This window comes from Paroedura picta, chromosome 1 (genome assembly GCF_049243985.1).
Source record: "Paroedura picta isolate Pp20150507F chromosome 1, Ppicta_v3.0, whole genome shotgun sequence".
In the NCBI taxonomy this organism is placed as follows: Eukaryota; Metazoa; Chordata; class Lepidosauria; order Squamata; family Gekkonidae; genus Paroedura; species Paroedura picta.
Window position 1 is genome coordinate 1,744,220 of NC_135369.1, and position 18,522 is coordinate 1,762,741.

Below are 18,522 nucleotides of genomic sequence, written 5' to 3' on the forward strand. Positions count from 1 at the left end.
CGCGTGGTGGCAAAGCCTCTCCCTGGCACGGGGTCCTGGGGAAGGGGTCCAACACCCGGGGCACAGGACAGATGTGGGGGGCCCTGCAGTTGGCCACCCAGTGCTCCAGGACGGCTCGAGAGATGGGCAAGGGAGCCACCAGTTCAAATCCCTACCCCTTTAGAAGAAGGAGAGCTGGTTCTTAGGTGCAGCTTTTCTCTACCCAAAGGAGGCTCAAAGCGGCTTCCAGTCACCTTCCCTTCCTCTCCCCACAACAGACACCCTGTGAGGGAGGGGAGGCTGAGAGAGCTCTGATATTACTGCAGAAGAAGAAGAGTTGGTTCTTATATGCAGCTTTTCTCTACTCGAAGGAGGCTCAAAGCGGCTTCCAATCGCCTTCCCTTTCCTCTCCCCACAACAGACACCCTGTGAGGGAGGGGAGGCTGAGAGAGCCCTGAGATTACTGAAGAAGAAGAAGAGTTGGTTCTTATATGCCGCTTTTCTCTACCCGAAGGAGTATCAAAGTGGCTTCCATTCGCCTTCCCTTTCCTCTCCCCTCAACAGACACCCTGTGAGGGAGGGGAGGCTGAGAGAGCCCTGAGATTACTGAAGAAGAAGAAGGGTTGGTTCTTATATGCCGCTTTTCCCTACCCGAAGGAGACTCAAAGCGGCTTCCATTCGCCTTCCCTTTCCTCTCCCCACAACAGACACCCTGTGAGGGAGGGGAGGCTGAGAGAGCCCTGAGATCACTGAAGAAGAAGAAGAAGAGTTGGTTCTTATATGCCGCTTTTCTCTACCTGAAGGAGGCTCAAAGTGGCTTCCTGCCTTCCCTTTCCTCTCCCCACAACAGACACCCTGTGAGGGAGGGGAGGCTGAGAGAGCCCTGAGATTACTGAAGAAGAAGAAGAGTTGGTTCTTATATGCCGCTTTTCTCTACACAAAGGAGTCTCAAAGCGGCTTACAGTCGCCTTCCCTTTCCTCTCCCCACAACAGACACCCTGTGAGGGAGGGGAGGCTGAGAGAGCCCTGATATCACTGCTCGGTCAGAACAGTTTTATCAGTGCCGTGGCAAGCCCAAGGTCACACACACACCCCCCCTCCGGCTTATCAAGATCCTCTTTAAACTGCGGTGCTCCCAACTGACCAGAGCACTCCGAGGGAGGTCTAACCAGAGCACAGGAAAGCAACACCGTCCTTCTGCCAGGCCGGGTCATCATCCTTCTGCAGGACCCACATCACGTTTGCCTTTTTCGCTGCTGCATCACGCTGCTGACTCTCGTCCAGCATATGAACCACTAAGACCCCCAGGCCCTTTTTGAAAGTCCTCCTGCCTAGACAGGCCTCCCTCATCCTATAATGAGGCATTTCCGACCTAAATGCAGAACTTTACATTAGTGGCCGATGAAATTCAGGATGGAAATCTGGCTCTCCCTTTGACAAGGATGCCCAACCAAACCTTGTTCGTCTCTAAGCTGAAAGTTGCAGCAGGGGGGGATCTGTCCCAGTCCTGTTTCTCCAGCTCTCCTAAACCAGAATGCCAGGACCTGAACCCAGGGCCTTCTGCAGGCCAAGGAGGTGCTTCATTGCTAGGGAAGTCCATTAGAGTTTCCTGGCCAACGGGATGGAGGGGACTCCCAAGCCACCGAAAAGCCGGGCTGAATGTCAATCCGTTTCCCAGGAAAAGGGTTTTGCTGGCAACATAATGTTTTGATGACTTGTGAATGATTTACACAAAGATGACAGATGGAATCAAGAGAATATCCATTAGGGTAGCATTCCAAAACCTAAATCAAAGCTGAACGGCTTGTCTGTCTAGGAAGCCTCAGCTGCTACAAAGAGGAAAAGCAGAAGCCTTGAGAGGGGAGAAGCCAGAGCGGTGTAATTCTGCACACGCTGGATAATGCACTTCCACCGCATTTGAGAACAAGATTCCCCTCTCTTGCACGGAAAACCCAGCTGCAAAAGCACGTGGAAGTCAAAAAGGACCCAGGGCCATTCCCAAGGCCTCTTTCCAGAGACAGGGAAGGACTGAAGATCTTTCCAAAGGGGGGGGGGTGCCTCCCCTTCGGTCGCTTCTCCCCGAGGCTGTGTGTTGACCTGCTGAGTTCCCCAGTCCTGCCATTCTGGGCCTGCCACCTTGGACGTCTGGCCCCAAATAAATTCCTTTTCTGTCTTTTAGATGGCTACAGCAGGGAAGGAGCTGCCGCCTTGAAAGGCTCTGCCTGCCTGTCCTCTACTGATAGGCCCGGTCAAGGCTCTGTTTAATTCACTGGGGTCCCAACTGGAGGCCCAAGCAGCTGACGCCCTTCTCCTCTCAGCACAACCACCCTGCAGATGTGCGACTGGCCCAAGGTCACCCAGCCAGCTTCCCGGGACATGTGGGGATTTGAACCTGGATCTCCTAGTCAACCCTCTCCCAGTGAGGGGCGGAAGCTCTCCCAGAACTGCAGGAAATCTCCCAATGACAATCGTCGCTTTCCCTCCCCTCCCCTGGGGACAACCGGCCCCCCCTTTTCCAAAAGAACCCCTCCCCAGGCCTTTCTGAACCCTGAGTTGGCAACTCTACAGGATCACAGCTGGTCTCCCAAAGGGGTCACCACCAGCTCTAGGCCGGGAGATTGGGAGAGTGGAGCCTGAGGGGGCGGGGCTGGGGAGGGGGAGGGGCCTCTGCAGGCCCGCCCTCCAGCACGGCTGCTGTCTCCAGGGATAGGGCTCCCTGCTGCCCGGAGATCAGCTGTGGCAGTGGGAGATTCCCAGCCCCACCTGGAGGTTGGCAGCCCTCTCTCCCAACCACGGAGGTCACTTCCCTTGCAGAAAATGGCCTCTCGGTCAGGAGCTCGCTACCGCTGAGGTCTCCCCCTCCCTTAGCCCACCCCCAAACTCTGCCACCTCCCACCCCCACCCCCCAATTTCCAGGAATTCCCCAGCCCAGAGCGGGCAGCCAGCTTCCTGGTCGAGCAGGACTGGGCATGGGGAGCCCGCGGGAGGATCCGCCCAGGGCGCTGTCCAAACCGCACGCGGGCATGAGCAGGGCCTAAGCCAGGGGTTGTCAACCTGGGGCCCTCCAGATGTCCATGGACTACAATTCCCAGGAGCCCCTGCCAGCATTTGCTGGCAGGGGCTCATGGGAATTGTAGTCCATGGACATCTGGAGGACCCCAGGTTGACTACCCCTGGCCTAAGCCATCCCCGGGCCCTGTTAAACCCCCTGCACAAGTGTCAGACGAGGGCCCCGGCTCGCTCTTCACCCCCTCCGGACTGGAAGCCTGGGGCGGGGCGGGGGGGTCGGCCAGCAGGTGTGGACAAGCCCCTCCCCTTTTCCTGCATCGCTCCGCCCACAGACCCACAAAACTCGGAGAGAACCCCGAAAAACAAGACGTGGCTGAGCGACCTTCGGGCTCCCGGCAGCCGCTGAGGGGGGCCCTGGGCGGGACCCCCAGCCTGCGCCCTCTTCGCCGGGCCCCCGGGGCGGTCCGGGCAGGTGCCAAGCGGGTCCTGCGGGGCTCGGGAGCCCCTCCGGGAGGCCTCCCCCCCCTTCCCGGGTCCGTCCCTCTCCCGCCCTCCCTGCGAGGCAGACCCCGGAGCCGTCGACGGGCTCCTGCGCGACAAGGTCACCGCCCCCCCCCCTCCCGCGCTGCCCGGGCCAAGGGACGCTCCGCTCCGGCTTGCAGGGCCCGGGGGCCCAAGACAGCCCCCCTCCCCCCAGGCCGAGGGACACGGGGGACCCGCGCGCCTGCCCCCCCCCGCCAGAGCCCCCCTCCCTCTGCGAGCCCAACGACCTTCGGCCGCGGAAGGCAGCGGGACCCCCAGGGCCGCCCCGGCAGGCGCCCGCGGGCATCGGCGGGGAGGGGCTCCGTCCCCAGTAAGCGCCTGCGGGACGCCGCCGCCCGCATCCTCCCGGGCGCCTTCCTTGGGGCGACCCCTCCCCGCATCCCCGCCCGCCATCTGCAGCGGGGCCGGACGGGGCCTTTGGGGGGGGGTCGCGTCAGGGCCCGGGAGAGCCAGCGGGGCGCCCCCTCCCTCCCTGCGCCCTCGAAGCCCCCTCTCCCCCAGCGGCGCCCCGGAGCAGCCCAAGGTCACCCCCACCCCACCCCCGCGCCCCCTGCCACGCCCGCCACGGCTCCCCAGGGCCAGACCACAGGCGCCCGCCGCCTCCCCCCCCCCCCCGCGCACCGACCCCCGAAGCAGCGGCGCCGCCGAGCCCCGCAAAGCAGGCAGGGCCCCCCCTCCGCGGACAAGAGGGCCCCGATGGGGGGGCGGCTGCAGCCCCCCCCTTTCCTCCGCCTTACCTCCCCGCGGTGGTCCCCGGCGCTCCGGCGCGCATCTGGCCGCGCAGGGATGCTCGAGAGGGAGGCAGGAGGGAGGCAGGCAGGGAGGAGGGAGCGAGGGAGGCAGGGAGGGAGGGAGGGGGATGCAGGGGACCAGCCAGCCAGCAAAAGAGGCAGAGAGAGAGCGCGCGCGTTAGCGGCCAAGCCCAGCCGAGCCGCCTTCTCCCACCGGGCTCCCGCCTCAGCCCTGCCCGCCGAGGCACGCGTGGCACTGCAAGGACGGCCAATGTGCAGACGCTGCCCGCTGCCAGGGGGGGGAGGGGGGGAGGGGGCGCCTGCAGGGCAGCTTCCCTGGCCCATCGAGCCCCTCACATAAAGGACCGGGCGGAAAGGGAGGGAGGGCATGTTGCCCCCACCCCCAGCGGCCACGGCTATGGGGGGGCTTCAGCATCAGATGAAGGCCTCTCGGGATTTAGGGGCGCATCCTGCAGAGGCCTGGGGGAAGGACCCACCCAATGACCCACCTCCATCGCAGCCATCTTTTCTCACCAGGACTGACCTCTGGACACCAGTGGTGATTCTGGGAGACCTCTGGGCCCCACCTGGAGGATAGCGACCTTAATCCCTCTCCAAGGAGCTTCTTGTCATGTGCAAGCTCCCCCTAAAATGTGGGGGAATACACACACACACACACACACTCACGCAAAATCAGCTTAAGAGAGTGAGCAGTGAGGCCCAGAACGTCCCAGACTGCAATCCGTCTCCCAAGGAGGCCTTTGGCAAACCACCCTGTCTCAGCCTCAGTCCTACATGCACACAGAGTGAGAACAGCACGAGCCTCCCTTGCAGGAGTGTTGTAAGGATTACTGACAGAACACATACCTTCTCAAATCCTGTTTCACATACCACTTTTAATTTCCACCAAGTATGCTCTTGCATTCTGACAGTTGTGAACCTCTCGAAAAAGTGGGAAGGGCGGTAAAAGGTAAAGGTAAAGGTATCCCCTGTGCAAGCACCGGGTCATGTCTGACCCTTGGGGTGACGCCCTCTGGCGTTTTCATGGCAGACTCAATACGGGGTGGTTTGCCAGTGCCTTCCCCAGTCATTACCCGGATGGAAGGCTGAGTCAACCTTGAGCCGGCTGCTGGGATTGAACTCCCAGCCTCATGGGCAAAGCTTTCAGACGCCTGCCTTACCACTCTGCGCCACAAGAGGCTCTTGGGAAAGGCGGTATAGGAACCTAATAAATAATAACAATTTTAAACATCTCCCTCTGCAGTTGTCTTCCCCCAGTGCGGGAAAATGGCTCTGCTTGGCCTACCCCAATGACTGCCATTGACCTCCTTCCTGGTTTAAGGGGTTCTTCTGTCTGCTTAGATGCTTTGATTGGCTTATTATGTGAATATACATACTTTGATTCATTTTTTGTTTACTTACATTATTCATGGACACAAAACTAATTGCCCAGAGCAACTCAAAACAAGCAACAGGATAGGATGTCCAGTACACAAAGGGCTAGAAATAGGTTTGTAGAACCAACCAGGTGTCTAAACACCCGAACTGGAGCCAAGAATAAGTGATGGAAACATAGAGTGGGAAGGGGCTCTCCCGGCCATCTAGCCAAACCCCCTGCTCAATGATACATACAGAGGCATTTAGCTGCACAGGATGAGTTCAAATCCCCTGGGCCAGATGAAATGCACCCGAGAGTGCTCAAAGAACTTTCCAGAGAACTTGCACAGCCCTTGTCCATCATCTTCGGGACCTCTTTAAGGACTGGAGATGTCCTGGAGGACTGGAAGAGAGCAAACGTTATTCCGATCTTCAAAAAAGGGAGGAAGGATGACCCGGGAAACTACAGACCAGTGAGTCTGACCGCTGTTGTGGGGAAGATAATGGAGCAGATATTAAAGGGAGCGATCTGCAAACATCTGGAGGACAATTTGGTGATCCAAGGAAGTCAGCATGGATTTGTCTCCAACAGGTCCTGCCAGACCAACCTGGTTTCCTTTTTTGACCAAGTAACAGGTTTGCTGGATCGGGGAAATTCGGTTGATGTCATTTACTTGGATTTTAGTAAAGCTTTTGACAAGGTTCCCCATGATGTTCTGATGGATAAATTGAAGGACTGCAATCTGGATTTTCAGATAGTCAGGTGGATAGGGCATTGGTTAGAGAACTGCACTCAAAGAGTTGTTGTCAATGGTGTTTCATCAGACTGGAGGGAGGTGAGTTGCCGGGTACCTCAGGGCTCGGTGCTTGGCCCGGTACTTTTTAACATATTTATTAATGATCTAGATAAGGAGGTGGAGGGACTACTCATCAAGTTTGCAGATGACACCAAATTGGGAGGACTGGCAAATACTCCGGAAGATAGAGACAGAGTTCAATGAGATCTGAACACAATGGAAAAATGGGCAAATGAGAACAAGATGCAATTTAATAAGGATAAGTGTAAAGTTCTGCATCATGAGCCTCTTGTGGCGCAGAGTGGTAAGGCAGCCGTCTGAAAGCTTTCCCCATGAGGCTGGGAGTTCAATCCCAGCAGCCGGCTCAAGGTTGACTCAGCCTTCCATCCTTCCGAGGTCGGTGAAATGAGTACCCAGCTTGCTGGGGGGTAAACGGTAATGACTGGGGAAGGCACTGGCAAACCACCCCATATTGAGTCTGCCTTGAAAACGCTGGGGGGCATCACCCCAAGGGTCAGACATGACTCGGTGCTTGCACAGGGGATACCTTTACCTTTTAAAGTTCTGCATCTGGGTCAGAAAAATGAAAACCATGCCTACTGGTTGGGGGATACGCTTCTAGGTAACACTGTGTGTGAACGAGACCTTGGGGTACTTGTGGATTGTAAACTAAACATGAGCAGGCAGTGTGATGCAGCGGTAAAAAAGGCAAATGCCATTTTGGGCTGTGTCAACAGGGGCATCACATCAAAATCACAAGATGTCATAGTCCCATTGTATACGGCACTGGTCAGACGACACCTGGAGTACTGTGTGCAGTTCTGGAGGCCTCACTTCAATAAAATTGAAATGGGTACAGAGGAGAGCGACGAGGATGATCTGGGGCCAAGGGACCAAGCCCTATGAAGATAGGTTGAGGGACTTGGGAATGTTCAGCCTGGAGAAAAGGAGGTTGAGAGGGGACATGATAGCCCTCTTTAAGTATTTGAATGGTTGTCACTTGGAGGAGGGCAAGATGCTGTTCCTATTGGCTGCAGAGGAGAGGACGCGCAGTAATGGGTTTAAACTTCAAGTACAACGATATAGGCTAGATATCAGGAAAAAAATTTTCACGGTCAGAGTAGTTCAGCAATGGAATAGGCTGCCAAAGGAGGTGGTGAGCTCCCCCTCACTGGCAGTCTTCAAGCAAAGGTTGGATGCACACTTTTCTTGGATGCTTTAGGATGCTTTGGGCTGACCCTGCGTTGAGCAGGGGGTTGGACTAGATGGCCTGTATGGCCCCTGCCAACTCTAGGATTCTGTGATTCTTCGATTCTATGATTCTATAAAATTGTGCAAGAGTCCATAGCAGAACCCGCCCCACAGCAAAATCTACATCATACTATACTTTACCATTTGATGTAGTGGTTAGGAGTGCAGACTTCTAATCTGGCGCATGGGGTTCGATTCTGTGCTCCTCCACATGCAGCCAGCTGGGTGACCTTGGGCTCACCACAGCACTGATAAAGCTGTTCTGACTGAGCACTGATATCAGGGCTTTCTCAGCCTCACCCACCCCACAGGGTGTCTGTTGGGAGAGGAAGGGAAGGTGACTGGAAGCCACTTTGAGACTCCTTCGGGTAAAGAAAAGCGGCATCTAAGAACCAACTCTTCTTCTTCTACAGCCTCCAGCTGTTTGCGCAAACAACTTCTGTCAGCCTTATTTTGGACCAGCTGGAGTTTCCAGACCAGCCTCAAGGGAGCCCTGCATAGAGCGAGATGCAGAAGTCTAGTCTAGAGGTGACGGCAACCTGGAGCCCAGAATGACACCAGCATCCATGGATAAAAGCAGGAGATAAATCCCTACCGGTGAGAGAAGTCCAAATTTTTGGCTTAGCTTTAAACCACGGGTATAGATCTGCCCACCCAGTCTGACTTTCCCCACTCCCCCCCCCCACACACACACCTAATCCCTGCAACCAAGACTGTTAGTTTGTGCTGAAATTTTCCGGATCTGCTGATCTTGCTCCTACTGATTTGTCTCGCTCAGTGAAGGCAAACTGCTCAGACCCATCAGCGGCTCTGCGTGGGGCTCTCGTGTTTCAGGGCCTCTAAATAGCACACAACAAAACCTCCAGGAAGGAGCTGCCGACAGCACAATTAGAGGCTGCAATTTACACCCATTTGTGGTACACTTCACTTTAATTTTACAGCCCTCAATGTGTGACGCTCTGCAGCCTGCTGTCGCAAGAGATGCATGTTTACAGGTTCCCAGAAAGAAATGCAGAATGTGAGGATAGCGGGGAGATCCTCCTTGGATTCACAAAAAAGATGGCGGGGAGCAGAGCCGAATATGGCATGATGAGATCCTTCCTTCCCTTTCCCTCCCTCCCCTCCTTCCTTCCCCCACCCTCCCTCCCTCCCTTCACTCCTTCCTTCCTTCCCCCTCCCTCCCTACACACCCATCTCCCTCCTTCCTTCCTTCCTTCCTCCCTCCCTCCCTCCCTACACACCCATCTCCTTCCTTCCTTCCTTCCTTCCTTCCTTCCTTCCTTCCTTCCTTCCTTCCTTCCTTCCTTCCTTCCTCCCTCCCTCCCTACACACCCATCTCCCTCCTTCCTTCCTTCCTTCCTTCCTCCCTCCCTCCCTACACACCCAAATCCCTCCTTCCTTCCTTCCTTCCTTCCTTCCTTCCTTCCTTCCTTCCTTCCTTCCTTCCTTCCTTCCTTCCTTCCTTCCTTCCTTCCTTCCTTCCCTCCCTCCTTCCTTCCTTTTCCTTCCTCCCACCCACCCACCCACCCTCCCTCCCACCCTCCCTCCCAGCTCTTAGCAGCATCTTTCTCCACACCACTGAAGGCAGGAAGTCCATCCCTGGTTCAAGGGTTTCCCATGGGATCCCATAGGGAACGTTAAGGCCAGTCAAGTCATTTCTGGCTGATGGTGAACCTCCAGATCAGTGACTTCCAAACCAGCCTCCCCTCAACAGCCACACTCAGGAGGAGGCTGAAGTTGGTTGCTTGTTCCTAATTTGTTCACATTCATGAAATAATTAAATCAACAAAGTCCCAAAATGAGTCCCAAAATAAAGTTTGTACCACCTCATTTGTTGGTTTGTTTAATAGACTCCTGGAATCCTAGAGTGGGAAGGGGCCATCCAGGCCATCTAGTCCCACCCCCTGCTCAGTGCATGATCAGCCTCCAGCATCCAGGAGAAGGATCTGTCCAGCCACTGCTTGAAGACGGCCAGTGAGAGGGAGCTCCCCACCTCCGGAGGCAGCCCCTTCCACTGCTGAACTAGAATCACAGAATCCTAGAGTGGGAAGGGGCCATGCAGGCCATCTACTCCCACCCCCTGCTCAGTGCAGGATCAGCCTCAAACATCCAAGAGAAGGATCTGTCCAGCCGCTGCTTGAAGACGGCCTGTGAGGGGGAGCTCCCCACCTCCTCAGGCAGCCCCTTCCACTGCTGAACCAGACTCCTAGAATCCCAGAGTGGGAAGGGGCCATAGAGGCCACCTAGTCCCACCCCCTACTCAGGGCAGGATCAGCCTCAAGCATCCAGGAGAAGGATATGTCCAGCCGCTGCTTGAAGACGGCCAGTGTGGGGGAGCTCCCCACCTCCTTAGGCAGCCCATTCCACGGCTGAACTAGACCCATAGAATCCTAGAGTGGGAAGGGGCCATGCAGGCCATCTAGTCCCACCCCCTGCTCAGTGCAGGATCAGCCTCCAGCATCCAGGAGAAGGATCTGTCCAGCCGCTGCTTGAAGACGGCCAGTGAGGGGGAGCTCCCCACCTCCTTAGGCAGCCCCTTCCACGGCTGAACTAGACTCCTAGAATCCTAGAGAGGGAAGGGGCCATGCAGGCCATCTAGTCCCACCCCCTGCTCAGTGCAGGATCAGCCTCCAGCATCCAGGAGAAGGATCTGTTCAGCCGCTGCTTGAAGACGGCCAGTGAGGGGGAGCTCCCCACCTCCTTAGGCAGCCCATTCCACGGCTGAACTAGACCCATAGAATCCTAGAGTGGGAAGGGGCCATTCAGGCCGTCTAGTCCCACCCCCTGCTCAGTGCAGGATCAGCCTTAAGCATCCAGGAGAAGGATCTGTCCAGCCGCTGCTTGAAGACGGCCAGTGAGGGGGAGCTCCCCACCTCCTTAGGCAGCCCCTTCCACTGCTGAACTAGACTTCTAGAATCCTAGAGTGGGAAGGGGCCATGCAGGCCATCTAGTCCCACCCCCTGCTCAGTGCAGGATCAGCCTCCAGCATCCAGGAGAAGGATCTGTTCAGCCGCTGCTTGAAGACGGCCAGTGATGGGAAGCTCCCCACCTCCTTAGGCAGCCCCTTCCACTGCTGAACTAGACTCCTAGAATCCTAGAGTGGGAAGGGGCCATGCAGGCCATCTAGTCCCACCCCCTGCTCAGTGCAGGATCAGCCTCCAGCATCCAGGAGAAGGATCTGTTCAGCCGCTGCTTGAAGACGGCCAGTGATGGGGAGCTCCCCACCTCCTTAGGCAGCCCCTTCCACTGCTGAACTAGACTCCTAGAATCCTAGAGTGGGAAGGGGCCATGCAGGCCATCTAGTCCCACCCCCTGCTCAGTGCAGGATCCGCCTCCAGCATCCAGGAGAAGGATCTGTCCAGCCGCTGCTTGAAGACGGCCAGTGAGGGGGAGCTCCCCACCTCCTTAGGCAGCCCCTTCCACTGCTGAACTAGACTCCTAGAATCCTAGAGTGGGAAGGGGCCATGCAGGCCATCTAGTCCCACCCCCTGCTCAGTGCAGGATCAGCCTCCAGCATCCAGGAGAAGGATCTGTTCAGTCGCTGCTTGAAGACGGCCAGTGATGGGGAGCTCCCCACCTCCTTAGGCAGCCCCTTCCACTGCTGAACTAGACTCCTAGAATCCTAGAGTGGGAAGGGGCCATGCAGGCCATCTAGTCCCACCCCCTGCTCAGTGGAGGGTCAGCCTCCAACATCCAGGAGAAGGATCTGTCCAGCTGCTGCTTGAAGACGGCCAGTGAGTGGGAGCTCCCCACCTCCTTAGGCAGCCCCTTCCACTGCTGATCTAGACTCCTAGAATCCCAGAGTGGGAAGGGGCCATGCAGGCCATCCAGTCCCACCCCCTGCTCAGTGCAGGATCAGCCTGAAGCATCCAGGAGAAGGGCCTGTCCAGCCGCTGCTTGAAGACGGCCAGTGATGGGGAGCTCCCCACCCCCTTAGGCAGCCCCTTCCCCTGCTGAACTAGACTCCTAGAATCCTAGAGTGGGAAGGGTCCACGGAGGCCATCTAGTCCCACCCCGTGCTCAGTGCAGGATCAGCCTGAAGCATCCAGGAGAAGGGCCTGTCCAGCCGCTGCTTGAAGACGGCCAGTGAGGGGGAGCTCCCCACCTCCTTAGGCAGCTCCTTCCACTGCTGAACTAGACTCCTAGAATCCTAGAGTGGGAAGGGGCCATGCAGGCCATCTAGTCCCACCCCCTGCTCAGTGCAGGATCAGCCTCAAGCATCCAGGAGAAGGATCTGTCCAGCCGCTGCTTGAAGACGGCCAGTGAGGGGGAGCTCCCCACCTCCTTAGGCAGCCCCTTCCACGGCTGAACTAGACTCCAGGAATCCTAGAGTGGGAAGGGGCCATGCAGGCCATCTAGTAGGAACTCACTGCAAGCTAAACAGATCAAGCTCCCTCAACCTTTCCTCATGCAACTTGTTCTCCAAACCCCTCACCCATTTGTAGCCCTCCTCTGGACACACTCCAGTTTGTCAACTCAGAGAACAACTTTGCTCCATCCTCCACATGGCACCCTTTTAAATACGTGAAGATGGTGATCAGGTCCCCTCTCAGTCGTCTCCTCTCCAGGCTAAACAGACCAGGCTCCCGAAATCATTTATCAATATGTTGATCAACGCAGAGCCCAGGACAAATCCGAGGCACTCTGCCTGTCACTCCTCTCCAAGATGACCAACCATTTTCACGCACCCTTTGGGGCAATCTGTCAACCAGTTTTTGATTCACCTAACAGTAATAGGATCCATTCTGCATTTTACCAACTTGTTAATAAGAATATCCTGTGGAACCTTATCAAAAGCCTTACTGAAATCAAGGTAAACAATGTCCACAGTATTCCCCTGATCCAGCAAGGTAGAAACTCTCTCAAAAAAAGACCGTAAGTTTGACAATAAAATCGGTGTCCAGTGGCACCATTAAGACCAACAAAGATTTATTCAAGGCGGGAGCTTTCGAGGGCAAGCACTCTTGGTCAGACTACGATCTCCTTACATGACAGGGAATATATAGCAAAAATCAATTCTGTTAATCGGTAGGCTGTGCCACAGAATTAATTTCTGCTATATATCCCCACTGTCGTGAAGGGAATTCATAGTCTTCCTTAGACTTGCACTCGAAAGCTCACGCCCTGAATAAATCTTTGTTGGTCTTAAAGGTGCTCCTGGACTCTGATTTCGTTGTGCCGCTTCAGACCAACTCGGCTACCCAAGTTAGTCTGACATGACTTGTTCTTGAGAAAGCCATGCTGACGCTTAGTAATTACATCCATCTACTCCGGCAGCTTGATGATTTGTTCTAAAATTTTGCGAACATGCCCAGGTGTAGCACCCGGAATCCTTTCAGCTGGAGACAGCCAGGCCCACATATGAGCTCTGTTGACACTCTATCCCAGGGGTAGTCAAACTGTGGCCCTCCAGATGTCCATGGACTACAATTCCCAGAAGTCCCTGCCAGCGAATGCTGGCAGGGGCTTCTGGGAATGGTAGTCCATGGACATCTGGAGGGCCGCAGTTGGACTACCCCTGCTCTATCCTATACAAGAGAGTCATGGAGGATAAGTTTATCAGTCGCTGCTAGTTATGGTGACTAAAGGGAGCCTCCATGTGCAGAGGCAGTCAGTCATGAGGGGGCGTCAGTGGAAGGACTGGGCCACTGTGCAATTGTTGGCTGTCTGGAGGAACTCCCTTCTCCATAAAAGAGTTTGCACGGAAGTCTTTCGGAAGAAGAGCCGGTTTGTTGCACCCAGCTTTCTACTACTCGAAGGAGCCTCCAAATGGCTTCCTTCTGACTTCCTTTCCTCTCCCCACAGGGGGGTTGGGCAGAGGGAGCTCTGGGAGAATTGTGACCAGCCCAAGGTCAGCTAGCCAGCTGCGGGGGGGGGGGGGAGGGGGAGTGATCCAGAGAACTCAAGCCCAGTTCTCTGGATCACAGGCCCTTGCTTTTACCCATGGCACCAGGCTGGCTTCACAAGCGACAGGCCAAGAGCAGAACCCAAGATTTGTGTCTCACAGGAGGTGTTATCTTTTCCATCATGACTTTGAAAAAATGCTGGCTTAATTATCAGTCATACCCCCCCCCCCATGCTCACACTGAAGGTGTTCGGCACGGAGCTTGTGAACAATGAAAGATGCGGTGTTGTTTTTTCCGCATGCTGTTGCAGGGATAGTCAACCTGTGGTCCTCCAGATGTTCATGGACTACAATTCCCACGAGCCCCTGCCAGCGAATGCTGGCAGGGGCTCATGGGAATGGTAGTCCATGGACATCTGGAGGACCACAGGTTGACTACCCCTGATGTAGAGCCTTTCCAATGGTCCCGAAAGAGGGCCTTCGTTGCCTTTCCCTCTTTGCCCAGTCTAGTCACGAGGGGCCCTCTCCAGCGGCCTCAGTGGGCCAGGCAAGCCCAGTCCTGAGTCTCATCAGAGCTTGTCAGCTAAGCAGGGCCAGGCCCGAGCAGTATTTGGATGGGAAACCACTAAGAATTGCTAAGCAGGGGCCGCCCCCAGCAAGCCCCCTCTGAGCATCTCTTGCCTTGAAAACCCTACACTGCAGGGGTGGCTGAGCTGTGTCTCTCCAGATGTCCATGGGCTACAATTCCTAGGAGCACACTGGCAAGGGCTCATGGGAATCGTAGTCCATGGACATCTGGAGAGCCACAGTTTGGCCACCCCTGCAGAGGGTTAGGGCTGTGCTTCGCACCACTCCCATCTCCCTGTTACACAACCATCGACAGCAAGGCTAGTCCAAGAATGAAACCAGGGCCACCCACCCAGGAAGCATCCAGGTCAAGAAAGGGTCCTGTCCTGACCCACATTAAAGCCCAGTCACTGGTGGTACCAGCCCATGAGACCCAGAACCCTGACCCTCTCCGGGAATGATCCAGTCAAAAAAGAGAAAGCTTTAAGAATCATCTTTCCAGGAGAGCCAGCCAACCAAGCGCACCATGATTCTAGGCCCAGCATTAGAACATAAGAGGAGCCACCTTTGGTCAAGCCTATGGAGTCCAGCGTTTGGCCTATACAGTGGCCCAAACCCAAGGCCATTAGCAGGTCCACCAGCAGGGCCACACCCCAAGCACCAAGAAGGCAGAGCATCCCTGCCCCAGACATGAGAACGTAAGAGAAGCCATGTTGGATCAGGCCAATGGGTCAACTCTGCCATACAGAAGCCCCAAGCCCAGGTGCCAGCAGGAGGTCCACCAGAAGCCCCAAGAAGATAGAATCATAGAGTTGGAAGGGTCCTCCTGGGTCATCTAGTCCAACCCCCTGCAATATGCAGGACACCCACAACCTTATTGCTGACAGGGTAACCTGACCCCCTTGAACCGTCACAGAATCAGCCTCTCCGTCAGATGGCTCTCCAGCCTCTGTTTAAAAATCTCCAAAGATGGAGGACCCACCACCTCCCGAGGAAGCCTGTTCCACTGAGGAACCGCTCTGACTGTCAGGAACTTCTTCCGGAGGTTTAGACGGAATTTCTTTTGAATTAATATCATCCCATTGGATCTGGTAGAGCATCCCTGCCCCAGTCAGATTAGGATGCGGAACTCACAGCCTGATGTGGTTCCCTCTCGGCCAGGTGGCTGTTCTGGATGTTTCTCCAGCTCCTCGTGAAGCTGCCTGTGCCCCCACTCCCTGCGGCAGGGAACCCCTCCGGTTGGTGACTTTGGCTGAAGTCCTGTTCAAAGCCTCCTGCCCCTTCTTTTCATTGCATGCCCCCCGTTCCTATTCCGGTAAAGGGAGAAAATTCCTTCTTCCCCTGGCTTCCTTTCCATGCATCCTTGTGTGTGTGGAAGGGGTTTCCTTGGTTGCCCAGGGTCGATGTCCCAGAAGAAGAAGAAGAAGAAGAGTTGGTTCTTATATGCCGCTTTTCCCTACCCGAAGGAGGCTCAAAGCGGCTTACAATCACCTTCCCATTCCTCTCCCCACAACAGACACCCTATGGGGTGGGTGAGGCTGAGAGAGCCCTGATATTCCTGCTCGGTCAGAACAGTTTTATCAGTGCCGTGGCGAGCCGAAGGTCACCCAGCTGGCTGCATGTGGGGGAGCGGGGAATCGAACCTGGCATGCCAGATTAGAAGTCCGCACTCTTAACCACTACACCAAACTGGCTCTCCAACATGGACTGGTTATAACTTGACGGGCCGGCTCCCTTGTTCCGAGGGCCCCGCTCCTCATTGCAGTCCGTTTGCTTATTACGTTTTCCTGCTGCCCTTCCCCAAGATGCTCAGGAAGCCCCAACTCCTCCATTTATTCCCATCCCAGCCTCGGAGGCAACTCAAACGGAAGGACTGCCCCATGGCAGTGGGGTTTGGGAGCCTCAGCCCACACCTTCACAGGCTGCAGGTCCTCTCCCCCCTACACGAGACCCACCAGGGGACTCTAGGAAGGTGACAGAATCAGGAGGTTGCACCGTTTGGATCTGGCTGCCTAAGAAGGGCTCCTTTGAGATGGACAGCTGGGAGGACAAAGATTCAAATGAGTAGCCCTGTTGGTCTGAAGGAGCACAATGAAATCAGAGTGTCCAGGAACACCTTTACGACCAACAGAGATTTATTCAAGGCGTGAGCTTTCGAGTGCAAGCACTCTTCGTCCAACTGGCACTTGAAAGCTCACGCCTTGAATAAATCTTTGTGGGTCTTAAAGGTGCCCCTGGACTCTGATTTTATTGAGCTGGGAGCGCAGTTTTCGTTCCCAGAGATTTGACCTCAAGAGCTGCTTCTGCCCTCCAAAGTTTTCCTTTCTTCTTTACTGCTAAACCACGAATCACTGACTGCTGAAGCGTCGTCTGCCGGAAGCCATGGCTTTGGACAAGCTCACTCTCCCCATTTGGGCCTTCCCCCTGGTGTGCTCTGCGCCACGCACGTCAACCGGGGAGACATCCTGTTTTGCAGGGTAGGAGAGAGGAACAACCGACTTGCACCACCTGGAGTGGTTGGAAACAGCAAGCTCTGTGCCTCGGGTGAGCAGATTTCAGCAGCTAGGCTGGTCGGTTTTATGTCTATTCCACGCAAGCGAGCCATTTATGCTGCACGACACTCTTTAAAGTGGGTTCTCCACCTTCCTGATGCTGGGACCCTTTAATACTGATCCTCCTGTCGTGGTGACCCCCAACCATAAAATTAGGCAAGGGTTCTTTCACACCACTGAAACTGACCCATGGCATGAAGATCCATGGCTCAGGATTTTATATAAATAGGTTTTTTTTCCCTGTGGTTTCTCAGTTCAGTTCTGCCTCTTGTCCCACCATGCTGATCTCGCTCTTTTCCACTGCTCCAGACAGACAAACGCTGTATCTCAATCTACCCCGCAAGGCTGTTGTGTGGATGAAATGGCAAAGGAGCTATGTCAGCCACTTTGGGACCCCTTGGAGAGAAGGGTGGGGTACAAACTGAGTAATGAAAACCAGTGATTTGGAAGAACAGAAATTGCGGCCAGGAGAGCAGCAACAGTGGAGCCCCCCTTCCTGGAGGTGGGGGAGCTGTCCATCAAGAGCAGCTTGTCCCTGCCCCCGTCCCTCCCTGTCCAGGTGCTGCTAAGATGACCGGAGTCGCCCATTATGGGCAGCAGTAGCCTACTGGCTCCTGGAAAGGGTGAGAATCCCATATTCTCCTTGGGGGGTTCAAGGTAAGAGTGAAGTTTAGGGAAGTTTCCCAATTAGAGCTCCAGTGAGCAGGATCGTGAGAAAACAGAGGGGAAGCTGCTGTGGATTTATCTCTGTATGCCATGGTCTGGGTAGATAGGAGGCAGAGAGCCACACGCCTGTAGTGAGTCAGGAGAAAAGAGCCACAGGCCAGCAGCACCTCCCAGACAAAAAATCTGAGCCAGGGAAGGGGCTTTCGAGGGCCACGGCTCACTTCCTTGGATTCAGTTAGAATGCGAGTCCATCTGTCCTCATTCCTACAATCCAAGAGTCATCTAGCCCACGGTGACCCCAATTCCAGGCCCAGAAGGTGCTTTTCATTCCAGAATTTACATCTTGTGCTGTGGGGAGGCGCAGGCGCAAATGCGCAGGTGCAGCAGCTCCATGCCTGCGCATTTGTGCCCGCCAACATGCCAGCACCTCCCCTGCGGACTGGTCCCCGGTCTGAAAAAGGTTGGGGACCACTTGTCTACTCAACTGAAGGACCAACTGTTTGATTTGTTCAAAAGTTTAGCCAGCTATAGACATCAAACCAACAGGTCAGTCGTTACCCGGATCCTCCTTTCCGCCCTTCTTGAAGATGAGGACAACATTTTCCAGCCTCCAATCGTCCGGCACTCCACGTGTTCACCAGGAATTGTCAAAAATAATGGATAGAGGTTCAGAAATTGCTTTTCTTGGAGAGTGGGGTGATTTCAGATTCCAAATACTAGCAGGTGAATGACAATAGCGTTTGGCATTTGAAATCCCACCCCCTCGCTGAGATGCAAGGACAGATGGGCTCCCCTTCTGAAGTGAGCAGCGACCCCCAAGAGTCCCCCCTCCACAAATGGCGTTCCTCTTCAGAGGGCTCCTGAATCTGGCTCTTTCCATCTCTCATGAACAGACACAACCAGCCATGTTGTAGAGGGTCAGCTGGCTTTTTCTCAAAGGGAAGGCACTACTGCCAACTTGGCCTCCGTGTCTTAAGGAACAGTCCAGAGCACCTTGTTTTGTAGCTGAGACGTTTTCTCCCCTCCTGCCTTCCTTAAGCACATTTTTAAGAGCCTACCTTGGAATGGAGAAAGCTTCAGCTGTTTGCAATCACTTTTGAAGTTAGGCGGTACGCAGTTCTAGCCAGTTTTGTTGTTTTCCTTCCATACTGTCTGAAAATTCACAGCTGTTTTTTTAAAACGCTTTTTCCCATGTAAAGAAACTG

General features: G+C 55.2%; 1 protein-coding gene across 1 annotated transcript in view; it reads right to left on the minus strand.

Annotated features, from left to right (window-relative positions):
- The window catches only part of SV2A (synaptic vesicle glycoprotein 2A), a 47,108-nt gene extending 42,631 nt beyond the window's left edge, over window positions 1-4,477 (minus strand). Inside the window, 1 exon segment of the mRNA XM_077319240.1 lies at window positions 4,269-4,477. The gene's annotated coding sequence lies outside the window, so the exon portion shown is untranslated.
- Window positions 4,478-18,522: the final 14,045 nt, after the last annotated feature.